Here is a 13250-nt window from a genome sequence, read left to right as displayed (position 1 = left end):
TTGTGTGTTTTTGTGGAATATGTTTGTATGTGGTGTTGGCGTGATTGCAAGCACACACACACACAGAGACATACTGACATACACACAGACATGCTGTCATACAAACATACTGACACACACACACAGATATACTGACACAGATATATTGACACATAAATAGACATGCTGACATACAAACATATTGACACACACACAGATATACTGACACACACACAGACATACTGACACATACACATGCTGACACACAAACATACTGACACACACAGATATGACACACACACACACTGACAGACATACGCTTTAAAACTCACCCTCCAGTTTCCTACCTTTCCTGTTGGTGGCTGAAGGCGTTGGGAGTTGGGGTCTAGAGCTCTTGGCCAGCCCCCCTCCAATCTGCCTACTCTTCTTTCCTGCGCGCTCCTCTCTTTGTGGGAGGAAGTGATGCGTGGCCGTCACTTCCTCCCAGCCTGCTGCCGAAAAGCAAGGGGCCCGCTCGCGCTGTTAAAGCACCTCAGCGTGTGGCGGGTCCCTGCTGACCTTTGTGCATGGGCCACCCGGTGGGCCTCCTTAGTGTGCAGATTACCAGCCAGAGGGTTAGAAATAGTTGAGGCCAGCAGGGCTCACGGTGCAGCTGCCCAGTTTGCCCCGCGTTAAAGAAGGCCCTGCGTATATGAGCTATTATATTGTTTATGTTCATGAGTAGTTTATGGTATTGTGTATGATACATATGAATGTAAGCTGTGTATGGGTGCTGCTTGTGGTATTGTGTGTGTGTGTGGATGGATATGTGAAAGTGTGCGTTTGGTAGTGTGTGGGGGCTGTTTGGGGTATTGCATGTGGGGTTGTGTGCATGTATGTGGATTGTTAGTGGTGTGCGGATTGTGTGTATGTTTGTGTGTGGGCTGTCCGTATTATTTGTATGAGGGGAGGATTATTCTGCATTTCTGTGTATATCTAGCAGTGTGGGTGGCTTCCCTGGGTTCCAGTAGGGACAAGTCTGGCCAGGTACATGTCAAGGACAGGAGCTGCAACAGCAACTGCGAGCTGCTCTACTGCAGTGTGGCTTCCTATTCACAAGTGCTGGGAGGAAGTGATCTGAGATCACTTCCTCTACGTGCTGCAATGCATAAATTGAGGATTGTCCTTCACCACCTTTTCGGATTAGCAGATATCTGAAGTTTTACTGGGACTCCTGATAGGCCAGAGCCTGTTTGACTCTAGCAGCCTTGAGTGCCGTGCAAAGACACCTCGAGTGCCGTGCATGGCACTAGTGCCGTAGGTTGCCTACCCCTGCGCTAGAGCAACCAGGTCTGCCGGACTCCGGTGTATGCCATATTAACCAAAGACATGATTATGCTCAATATTCGTTTTGCCTTACTATCTGCTTTGCCTTAATATACGGTTTACCTTTTGTCCTCAAGCTACTAATAACAGCCCCCCCCCCCCCTCTCCCTCCATAAAGCGTAAGATATATTCCTGTTTATCTCCCCCCTAACACACTTGGGACAAGAGAGCAGTACCACCTCAGGAAATGACCCAGCAAGCATTAACCTACCAATTAGCTTGCTCATCTGGAAATATTGGTCTGCCTAGCATATAGCTTAATGACCTGCAACATGTACCAATGTCACATACTTCCCTATAATATCCACTGTACACCCCTCATGTTCATATCCTATCTGCAAAAAATGTTGTCCTGTGGTCAACAGTTATGTTAAGCCTGCTTCTATTGACCAGTTAATATCCACGGGTGTGCAAGCACTGGGGCCATCGCTAAACCTGTCCGGCTATTCTAGTTGGGGATGGTCTGAAAGATTTAGACACCCCTCACTGGGATGGTGTACCATCTTAGTCCGATTCCTCCCTGGTTTCCGCATGTGTAACACCTAGCCACTTGGCTTCTCACACACTGTTAAGCCATATTACTAATCATTTAACAGATTAGCTTTTTCACACTCAGGCTGGTTGCCCCTGTAGTTTAGCTGCTAAGGTATAAGTAGATTTTTATGTGGGCTCGGTGATGGGTGTCTGGCTCCCCTTCGGAGGGCCGCCTCAGGGCCCCGCACATATCAATACTATAAACATACCGAATCGCACTAGCCTGCGTCGGTACCTAGCTATGTAAGCCTGTGTATCTCATGTTATTACCAGATCGACGTCTGGACCTAGCCTGTTTGCAGCTTAATAATACACATTAAGTCGTTTTTATACTGCGTTAAATGGCCCAACCTGTTTATATTACATATTATAAAATCAAAATTTTAAACTATATCTGCTATGCCACACACCTAAAAATCTAAGCATAACCTAACTTGTCATACGATTGTGTAGCTAGGCATTAACACCATGTTTTACCAAAGCATCAAAGCTTGTTATTCTCAATGTATATACATATATAAAATGTGCTGGTTTTCTGTCACGTACATAAAGATTGTTGAAATGCTTGCATCTGCTTTCGTGGCTCTGCAAGATTGTATGTTTTCTTATGCACAAGAAAAATAAAGAATTTAAAAAAAAAAACAAAAAAAAACTGGTGCCTAGATTTGCATTGCATATTCAAGGTGGGGTCTTACCATTGATATATAAAGAATTAATTACCGTATATACTCGAGTATAAGTCAACCCGAATATAAACCGAGTCCCCTAATTTTAGCACAAAAAAAATGGGAAAACTTATTGACTTGAGTATAAGCCTAGGGTGGAAAATGCAGCAGCTACTGGTAAATTTCTAAATAAAATTAGATCCCAATAAAATTACATTAATCGAATATTAATTTACAGTGTGTATATAATGGATGCAGTGTGTGTGTGTTTGTGTAGTGTGTGTATATAATGAATCCAGTGTGTATATAATGAATGCAGTGTGTGTGTGTGTTTGTGTAGTGTGTATATAATGAATGCAGAGTGTGTGTGTGTTTGTGTAGTGTGTGTATATAATGAATGCAGTGTGTGTGTGTTTGTGTAGTGTATATAATGAATGCAGAGTGTGTGTGTTTGTGTTTGTGTGTGTATATAAAAATGCAGTGCGTGTGTGTGTGAATGCAGTGTGTATATATAATGCAGAGTGTGTGTTTGTATGAGTGTGTGCATTATATACACACACACTCATACAAACACACAATCTGCATTACATACACACACTGTATGTATATAATGCAGAGTGTGTGTGTATATAATGCAGTGTGTGTTTGTGTGAATGCAGTGTGTGTAAACTGGGTGGGGGTTTAAATATTTTAATATAATTATTTTAATATTATTATTTATATTATTTTAATATTTATTTATTTATTTATTTATTTTTGTCCCCTCTCCCTGCTTGTTGCCTGGCCAGGGATGGGGGCTGTTACATTCCCTGGTGGTCCAGTGGATGGGCTGTGCAGGGGGGGCCCGGGGCAAGCTGTGACTTACCTTTGTAGCAGCTCCGGTCAGCTCCTTGTCAGCTCCGTGCAGCTCCCCAGTTCAGCTCACAGTGTAAGTCTTGTGGTCTGCGTGCCACGCGAGGCATTGCCACAGTAACCCTGACTCTGACGGCCGCTGACTACAAAGGTAAGTAAAAGCTTGCGGCCAGTCACCCAACAGGACCGCGGGCTTGTAATGAGCCGGTGGTCCTGGTCTGTATTATGGCAATGTAAGTTGCCATAATACAGACCTTGACTCGAGTATAAGCCGAGTGGGGCTTTTTCAGCACAAAAAATGTGCCGAAAAACTCGGCTTATACTCGAATATATACGGTAAGTTAGTTTAGTTTGACTTTCCTTTCATAAAACCATGTTGATTCTCGAATATTATTCCATGACAGCTCTTCAAATAATTTCCCAACCTCGGATGTTAAGATCATAGGTCTGTAGTGTTAAGATCATAGGTCTGTAGTTGGTCTGTAGTGTTAAGGTCATATGTCTGTAGTCCTGGGTTGAGCTTTTGAACCCTTTTTAAATGTAGGCACCACATCTGCTTTTCTTCAATCATCTGGTACAATTGAAGGAAAAGTATCCGGATAATATAAATACAGTGGTATGGATATTCCTACACTCAGCTCTCTAAGCACTAGGGGGTGAATGCCATCTGGCCCTGAGATTGTTTACATTACATAAATTTATTTAATTTCTGTAGCACTTTATCCTGTGTTAAGCAATTGCCCGTTTGCTGTAAGGCTTTTGTAACAGAGATTTGAATATCTACAGGTATAGATTCTTTTTCCCTAGATACTGAAGAAAAAATATTTAGAATGTATGCCTTGTCTTGATCCCCTTTGATTAACTCACCCATTTCAGATTCCAATGGACCAACACTTTAACTCTTAACCTTTTTGGCATTTATGTATTTAAATAAAATATTTAAAGTTGGTCTTGCGCTCTTTGGCTATGAGCTTTTCATTTTCTTATTATGTATAATATGACTGGCCCTTAAATAAACCACATTGGTTTTATTTTGCTTCTTTTATATTTGTTTCTCAATGGTGTGTATTGAAAAAAGTACTTTTGTAGAATTTCTTTAAAGACTTTACATTTATCCTCTGCGCTTTTGCCAGTCAATGATTCCTGTCAGTCAATTTGTTGTAATGATACCCTTATCCTATTGAATTTAGCTTTCTTAAGATTAAGCGTTTTGTGCAACCCATATAACACCAAATTATGTTTACTAGTTACAAGTGTTCCATCTTGAATGTTTGAAAAAAAAGTCAGTATTATTAGTTATTACAAGATTCAAACAAGCACTTAATCTAAGTTGGCGCTTCTACTAATTGAGACATGAAATTATAATTTATCAGGTTCATAAACCTGTTTCCCTTAACTGTTCTACTAATCTATTTGGCCCAATCAATGTATGGATAAATAAAATCTCCTTCGAAATATGCACACAAATCAATGGCACCTGTTAATCGGGTGCCATATCCCATAAGGCAGAGGAGCTACTTATTCAGTGGCTTAACATTTTTATTGTTATAATTTGGTTTTTGTGTGCTTCTATACCCATTTGGAGATGCTTATTAGTCCTGTGTCTAGAACGCATAGTGTGATTCTGTAAGCTTTATCTAGTCTTTCATCACTCTTAGCTTACGTGCACTAGGGGCATTTGATGAAAAGCAGATGTGTTCTTAATTTCTTTCTGAGACTGGTGCATGCGCGCTTTGTTGCGATTTGTATGTCTTGCACTGAACTCCCCTAAGCTGGTGGAACATGGATGTGCTTCAAGTCTTGTTTTCAGTTCTGTAGTAAGCCAGGTAACACAGGCATTGTGACCGTTCTGCGCACAAGCTTATGTGAAGTTATCGGATTCCCTCAGGTACTTTACAATATGTTAAATCCCAGATTGGTTTCTGGGGGTGGGTGTTTTGTCTTTAACCCCTTAAGGACCAAACTTCTGGAATAAAAGGGAATTGTGACATGTCACACATGTCATGTGTCCTTAAGGGGTTAAAGGGACACTATAGTCACCAGAACAACTACAGCTTATTGAATTTGTTCTGGTGAGTAGAATAATTTTTGCTGTAAACACTGTCTTTTCAGAGAAAATGCAGTGTTTACATTACAGCCTAGTGATGACTTCACTGGCCACTCCTTAGATAGCTGTTAGAGATCCTTCCTGGGTCATGACTGCCTAAAATGCATCCAAACATTCACTGTCATTCATTGATTTAATTCATTTCTATGAGGAGATGATGCTTGGCCAGGGCTGTGTTTCAATTGTGCTTGCTCTGCCCCTGATCTGCCTCTTTGTCAGTCTTAGCCAATTCTATGGGGAAGCATTGTGATTGGATCAGGCTACCACTTCTGCTGATGTCAGCAGGCAGTGGGCAGGTCTAAAGGAAACAGGCACAAAGTATGCAGCTGCATATTTGAATACAAGTTAGATTTACTATATTTAGGGAGGCAAGAGGGTGCCAAGGGGACTAGATGGTGGTTTTAACCCTATTGGGTCAGGAATACATGTTTGTGTTCCTGACCCTATAGTGCTCCTTTTAATTTTTTGTTTTGCTTGTTTTTCACTTTTTATATGAAATCGATCTTTTCTTTGGAACACTTGCATTCATGATCATGATGCCACTGATGTTTTGTGCATGTTGTAAGGGGTATATAACTGAGTAATCAGTATATTGGATTATCCTCCCTTGAGAAAAGTGTTACGTCAAAACGTTAGGGGGTTGTGTTTGGTACCTAAATCTCCATATATTGTTTGTCCTCACTCATTCTTGTTGTGTAATATGGATTTCTTTATATATGTATTCATGTTTTGCATCATTGGTGTGTCTATTATCAAATGTATGTGTGTGTTGCCATTGATTATTGACGTTTGAGTATTTTTCTGATGTTGCCTATAGAGATATTGTACACAGTGTATTCTTTTTTTTTTGTAAATTTCTTTTTATTTTTCAATATAAAACTTATATCAGATAAACAACTTCGAGACTCGCAGGTCTCCATGTACTTGGCATCATTTCGGGACTCGCAGGTCCCTCACCGTGTCGGCTCTAGGATCTCATATCTCAGTGTAATAGGGTATTACCTCGTCACTGATTCAATTGGGCTCGACTGTATGTGACATACATTGTTGATAGAGGTAACATAGAGAGTTTCCGACAGTCAAATATTAGAAGATAAACATTGTAACAGACTAAACTAATGTGTCTCCATCTCATTCGCTAGGGTTTTTGAGTTTCCGTCCCCTGACCGGGGTCCTCTTCCCGGCCAGGGGGAGGAACTGAGGGTTCGTTGTACCGTGCACCTCGGGGAGGTACACGCAGGTCCCCTGGCAAATGTCGCAAGTGCGCGTGACTGTGTTCCAGCATGAGTTAGTACAGGCGACACATTGTCAAGTAAAATGGTGTGACCTCAGCAGCTCAGCACTCAGTTGGGCGTGTGCCTTAAATTTAGCACAAGCAGGAATGCCTTAGTGTGGTCACTCACTGGACCGAGCCCCCAGGGCGCATGCCTCATGGAGGAAAGGGTGGGGGGGGAAGAGGGAGGAGCGGGGGTGAGAGGCGGCGTAGTGGGGGAAGGTGGTCGGAAGATGGTTGTGGGTCATCTCACTAGCCTCTCGGTGTCTCCTGCTGGGGATTATCAGGTCCTTCCCCCACGGCTGCGGCAAGCCGGCCAACCTGGAGCCCTAACCCCTCCCCTAGGTATTTGGTCCGATACTCCCTCATGCCCACCCGCACCAGCCAGGGTGTCCATGTGTGTCTGCGCTCGGTCTTGGGCTGTGTACCACAACTCCTCCGTGACCCGTTGTCACGGCTAGTAATGTGGTCCAGCACGCAGAAACTATGTAAACATATACATAAGTAAGAAAAGGAAAATAACAGGATAGAGCGTAAACCGGACCTTAGAATGGCCGGACTAATACGCTAGAGACAGAGAATGGTCAAAGGGAAAGCCGAGGTCAAGGAAGCCAGAAAATACTCAATACCGATTAAACAAGCCAAGTCAGGGAAACCAGAGAGCAGAATAACCAGGGAAAAGCCAAGGATCAGGATACCAGGAAATCAGAAACACGAAAATAGCACTCTCAGGAAACCAGGAAACTGAAACCACGACAGGGCAAAGTACTGGGAAACGCTAGGGGTTTAAATACCCCTCTCTAGGCTATGATTGGTCAGAGGGCGACCTCTGACCCCAAAACGTGCGTGTGCGTTGACGTCGTGACGTCACGCACACGTTAGTATAATTCTCGGGGGCGGAGCTACTCTTAGGCGCGACCACGTGGTCGGCGCCATGTTTGATTCGGGCGTGATGCCCGGAAGAACGGAAGGAGCGGTTCCCGGCTCGCCGACGAGCAGGTAAGCTCGTGTTGTCGGCGCGGCCGTGCCGGTCGGGCACGGCCGTGAGGCTCGGCAGGCCGGTGACCGCAACAGTACCCCCCACTCGAAGACCGCGCACCGGGCGGGAAGGACCCGGCTTAAGAGGAAAGCGGTTGTGAAATGACCGGATAAGACGGGGCACATGGACCCGGTCAGCAGGAACCCAACAACGTTCCTCGGGACCATAACCCTTCCAGTCAACGAGATAGGACAAGACACCTCTGGATAATTTGGAGTCCATGATAGAACGGACTTCGTATTCTTCTTGATCACCCACTACCAAGGGCGGAGGAGGAGTGGATAACCTGGTGTAGCGATTGCAAGTAAGGGGCTTGAGCAGAGACACATGGAAAGTATTCGCAATTCTCATATGAGCGGAAGTGCCAAAGAATAGGTCACTGGATTAATACGTTGGGTAACTCGAAAGGGACCTATGTACCGAGGGGCAAATTTCATGGACGGGACCTTAAGCTTGATATGTTTTGTGGAGAGCCACACCCTGTCACCTGGAAGATAGACAGGATTAGCGCCCCGTTTTTTGTCAGCTTGGACCTTTGCTCGTAATGAAGTTTTTTGCAGAGCTGAATGGACGGAATCCCAGGTATCATGAATTGATTCTAAACGGGTGTTCAAAGCAGGAATTTCCGTGTCTGAGAATTCAGAAGGAAAAACAGCGGGGTGATAACCCTGATTTACAAAGAATGGACTACGATTAGAAGATTCATGAGTGGCGTTGTTCCTGGCGAACTCAGCCATGGGTAAGAGCTCATACCAGTTAGACTGATTGGCATTTATAAAGCAACGTAAATAGGCTTCTAAAGACTGATTCGCCCTCTCTGCTGCTCCACGCTGACGAAAAGGAGAGCTCGATGCCCAATTGTTTACAAAAGGAACGCCAAAACCTAGAAACAAACTGGGTACCTCTGTCAGATACTATGCTTTTGGGTACACCGTGCAACCGAAAGATCTCTCTCAAGAATATTTGAACTAGATCTTGAGCAGATGGTAATTTTTTAAGTGGGACAAAATGTGCCATCTTTGAGAATCTATCGATAACCATAAGGACTGTATTAAACCCGTTTGAACTGGGTAGATCCACAATGAAATCCATAGCTAAGTGGGTCCATGGAGCACTAGGTATGGGCAGTGGTTGTAACAGTCCAGGGGGCGATCTAGGAGGAACTTTAGAAACGGCACATATTTGACATGCCCCAACATAATCTTTGATATCGTTTCTAAGAGCAGGCCACCAAAACTTCCTGGAGGTGGCAGAGAGAGTTTTATGGACTCCAGGATGGCCCGCTGTGAGGTTGTCATGGAACATATCTAGTACCTTTTTTCGGAACTGAAGTGACACATACAGTTTGTCCGGAGGTTTTCCCACATGTGCCTGAGTTTGGTCTGCTATTATGGCACAGAAGAGTGGAGAAGACACTTCGGAAACTGTAGTGGCAATGAGGCATTCAGGAGGTATAATAGGATATATCTCCTGTTCCGGAACTTCCTCTGTCTCAAACTGCCTAGAAAGTGCATCTGCCTTGGTGTTTTTAGTACCAGGCCTATACGTAATTACGAAATTGAATCGGGAGAGGAACAATGACCATCTAGCCTGACGAGAGGACAGTCTCTTAGTGTCCCCAATATAAGCCAAATTCTTATGATCAGTAAAGATCAGAAGTGGCTCTTTGGAACCTTCCAAGAGATGCCTCCATTCCTTAAGGGCAAGTACAATGGCCAAAAGTTCCCTATTCCCTATGTCATAATTCTTCTCTGCAGGTGTGAGTTTGCGAGAGTAAAATCCACAGGGATGTAAAGGCGTATCAGGACTTTCTCTCTGAGATAGAATGGCTCCAACTCCTGTCTCTGACGCATTCACCTCTAGGATAAATGGTTTGGTTGGATCAGGATGGGTCAGGACAGGTGCTGAGGAAAATAAAGATTTTAACCATTCAAATGCCTCTCTTGCTTCTTTGGGCCAAGATATACAATTTGCTCCTTTTTTGGTTAAATTGGCTATAGGGGAAATCACGGAGGAAAATCCCTTTATGAATTTGCGGTAGTAATTCGCAAAACCTATAAAGCGTTGAGTAGCTTTAAGGCCCTTGGGCAATGGCCACTGTAAGACTGCCTCCAGTTTGTGGGGATCCATCTGGAAACCAGACGGAGATATAACGTATCCAAGGAATTGTATCTCCGTTTGGTCAAACTGGCATTTCTCCAGTTTACAGTAAAGACCGTTCTGTAACAGGGTTTTCAGTACAATTCTCACATGTTCGTGATGTGTCTCTAGGTCTGGGGAATAGATGAGAATGTCGTCCAGGTACACTAGAACGAACATGTGAAGGTACTCTCTTAGGACATCGTTAATAAAATCCTGGAATACCGCTGGAGCGTTACATAATCCAAACGGCATAACCAGGTATTCGTAATGTCCCATTCTGGTGTTAAATGCGGTCATCCATTCGTGACCGTCCTTAATCCTGACTAGATTGTATGCACTTCGGAGATCGAGCTTAGTAAAGACTCGAGCTCCCTTCAATCTGTCAAACAGCTCTGATATAAGGGGAATAGGGTAGGCATTTTTTATGGTAATCCTATTCAAACCCCTATAATCAATACAGGGGCGTAGGTCTCCTTCTTTTTTAAAGACAAAGAAGAACCCAGCCCCGGCTGGTGAGGAGGATCTACGGATATGACCCTTTCTGAGAGCATCCTTTATATATTCTTCCAAACAAAGATTTTCCTGGGGGGACAAGGCATAAACTCCACCCTTGGGAGGCATGGTCCCTGGTAATAAATTTATAGTACAGTCATAAGGTCTATGAGGAGGTAACCCTTCTGACTGGACCTTGTTAAATACCTCTTTTAAATCCATATACTGCGGCGGTATTTGTGTGGTCAAGGGAGGTGCAATAGGAACATTAATGGTACCAATAGGTTGTGGGATTTGCTTAAAGCAAACACCTTTGCATCTCTCACCCCAACTCACAATCTCTCCTTCAATCCAATCCAAACGTGGATTGTGTCTCAGGAGCCAAGGGAAACCGAGTATTATCGGACAAGTAGGTGAAGATATGATTTGAAAGGTAATTTCTTCAGAGTGGAGAATACCCACTGAGACAGTGATTGGCAGAGTTTTGTGTGTGATGAAAGGCTGGGTAAGAGGCCTTCCATCAATGGCCTCGACTGCTATAGGTTTCTCTTTTTGTCTTAAGGGCAGGTGATGTTTTGCAGAGACCTCGTTGTCTAGGAAATTCTCCGCTGCCCCAGAGTCAATCATAGCCTCACACTGAACAGTGGTCTTCTTAAAAGACAAGGTAACTTTGACAAGGAAACGGTTCTTAGTCAATTTAGGGGACATATACATCACACCTAAGGTCGGTCCCCGTACGTGCCTTAGGTGTGCAAGTTTTCCAGCCGAACCGGGCATGACCATCTTTGATGTCCCTTCTTGCCACAATACATACATAGCCCCTCGTTACGTCTGTGTTGTCTCTCTGCCTCAGTGAGTTTAGCGCTACCCAATTGCATGGGTTCAGGTTCTGGAAGAGGCGCTTGGCTACTCACCACTGGGTTCGAGAAATGAGGAGCTATGGACAAATTAGAACGTCTGTTACGTTGTTTGTTTTTCTCTCTCTCTCTGAGCCGGTTATCAATGTCTATCATGTAGGCAATAAACTCATTAAGATTAACCGGAAGGTCTCTAGCTGCGGTCTCATCTTGTATACTCTCAGCTAGACCTTCAGAGAAAGCAGCCACCAGACCACTATTGGTCCAATCAACCTCAGACGCCAATGTCCTGAACTCTATTGCATAATCGGCTACAGAACGACTGCCTTGCTTTATTCTCATAAGGGCTTTGGCAGCGTTCTTCTCCCTGCCTTTAGGTTCAAACGTAGCCTTAAAAGCTGTGAGAAAGGCACTGTAATCACGGGCTACTGCGTCACCACTTTCCCATAAGGGGTTAGCCCAGGTTAAGGCTTTTCCAGTTAATTGGTTCCTCAGATAGCCTATTTTTGATCTATCTGTTGGGAATGAACCTGGGGAGGCCTCAAAGTGGTATTCAATTTGGTTTAAAAAACCTCTGAATTCTTTAGAATCACCTCCATAACGAGGGGGAGGTGACAGGGTTATGGACGGTGGTTTATGTGGTACGGGAACCACTACAGGTGGCGGAACCACAGGAGGTACAGGAGGGACCTCTAAATAGGCAGTCCTCTGGAGCAAGGTCTGAAATGCCTGGGCAAATTGGTCTAACCTGTGGTCCATATCCTCCACCCTATTTTCACAGGCGATCATATGTTTGCATAGTTCTGCAGGATCCATGGCCCTGTCGTAATGTCACGGCTAGTAATGTGGTCCAGCACGCAGAAACTATGTAAACATATAGATAAGTAAGAAAAGGAAAATAACAGGATAGAGCGTAAACCGGACCTTAGAATGGCCGGACTAATACGCTAGAGACAGAGAATGGTCAAAGGGAAAGCCGAGGTCAAGGAAGCCAGAAAATACTCAATACCGATTAAACAAGCCAAGCCAGGGAAACCAGAGATCAGAATAACCAGGGAAAAGCCAAGGATCAGGATACCAGGAAATCAGAAACACGAAAATAGCACTCTCAGGAAACCAGGAAACTGAAACCACGACAGGGCAAAGTACTGGGAAAAGCTAGGGGTTTAAATACACCTCTCTAGGCTATGATTGGTCAGAGGGCGACCTCTGACCCCAAAACGTGCGTGTGCGTTGACGTCGTGACGTCACGCACACGTTAGTATAATTCTCGGGGGCGGAGCTACTTTTAGGCGCGACCACGTGGTCGGCGCCATGTTTGATTCGGGCGTAATGCCCGGAAGAACGGAAGGAGCGGTTCCCGGCTCGCCGACGAGCAGGTAAGCTCGTGTTGTCGGCGCGGCCGTGCCGGTCGGGCACGGCCGTGAGGCTCGGCGGGCCAGTGACCGCAACACCCGTACACAGTGTATTTTGTATATGTTGTATTAATGTGTGTATTTTGTACTTGTTTTGATATAAATAGAAATAATGATTACAGTGTGCTCCTCTTAATTTTATTTGTACTGTGTTTTATGGACTCTGTGAGGGCCAGAATCTGGTGTGAGCACCTGATTTATTGTATATACTTTTTAGTGTGCCCTATGCCATAACCATTTCATATATATAACCACAGACTCATTCATCTCTCCCAGCCCTTTTCACCCAAGGTACCTATTCCTTTATCATATTACCCCCTGCTTATACCTGCCAGGCATATTTCCCCAAATCACATCTTCTAGCCGTATTTCGTGAATTCATCTACTTCCACGAAAAGCTGAGATACAAAGTGAAGAGGAGAACTGAGATTGTGCACTAGAAGTTCATGCAAACCTTTCTTTAGTTGTCTCTCATTCCTTATACCAGTGTTTCCCAAACCAGTCCTCAAGGCACACCTACCAGTCTAGGA

The 13250-nt window shown here is 44.2% G+C and overlaps 1 protein-coding gene across 1 annotated transcript in view; it reads left to right on the top strand.

The window, feature by feature from the left end:
• PHF11 (PHD finger protein 11) overlaps window positions 1-13250 on the top strand; it is a 166916-nt gene that overhangs the window by 34089 nt on the left and 119577 nt on the right. The gene's annotated exons all lie outside the window — the stretch shown is intronic.

This window comes from Pelobates fuscus, chromosome 1 (genome assembly GCF_036172605.1).
Source record: "Pelobates fuscus isolate aPelFus1 chromosome 1, aPelFus1.pri, whole genome shotgun sequence".
Taxonomy (NCBI): Eukaryota; Metazoa; Chordata; class Amphibia; order Anura; family Pelobatidae; genus Pelobates; species Pelobates fuscus.
This window is presented reverse-complemented; position numbering and strand designations above follow the sequence as displayed.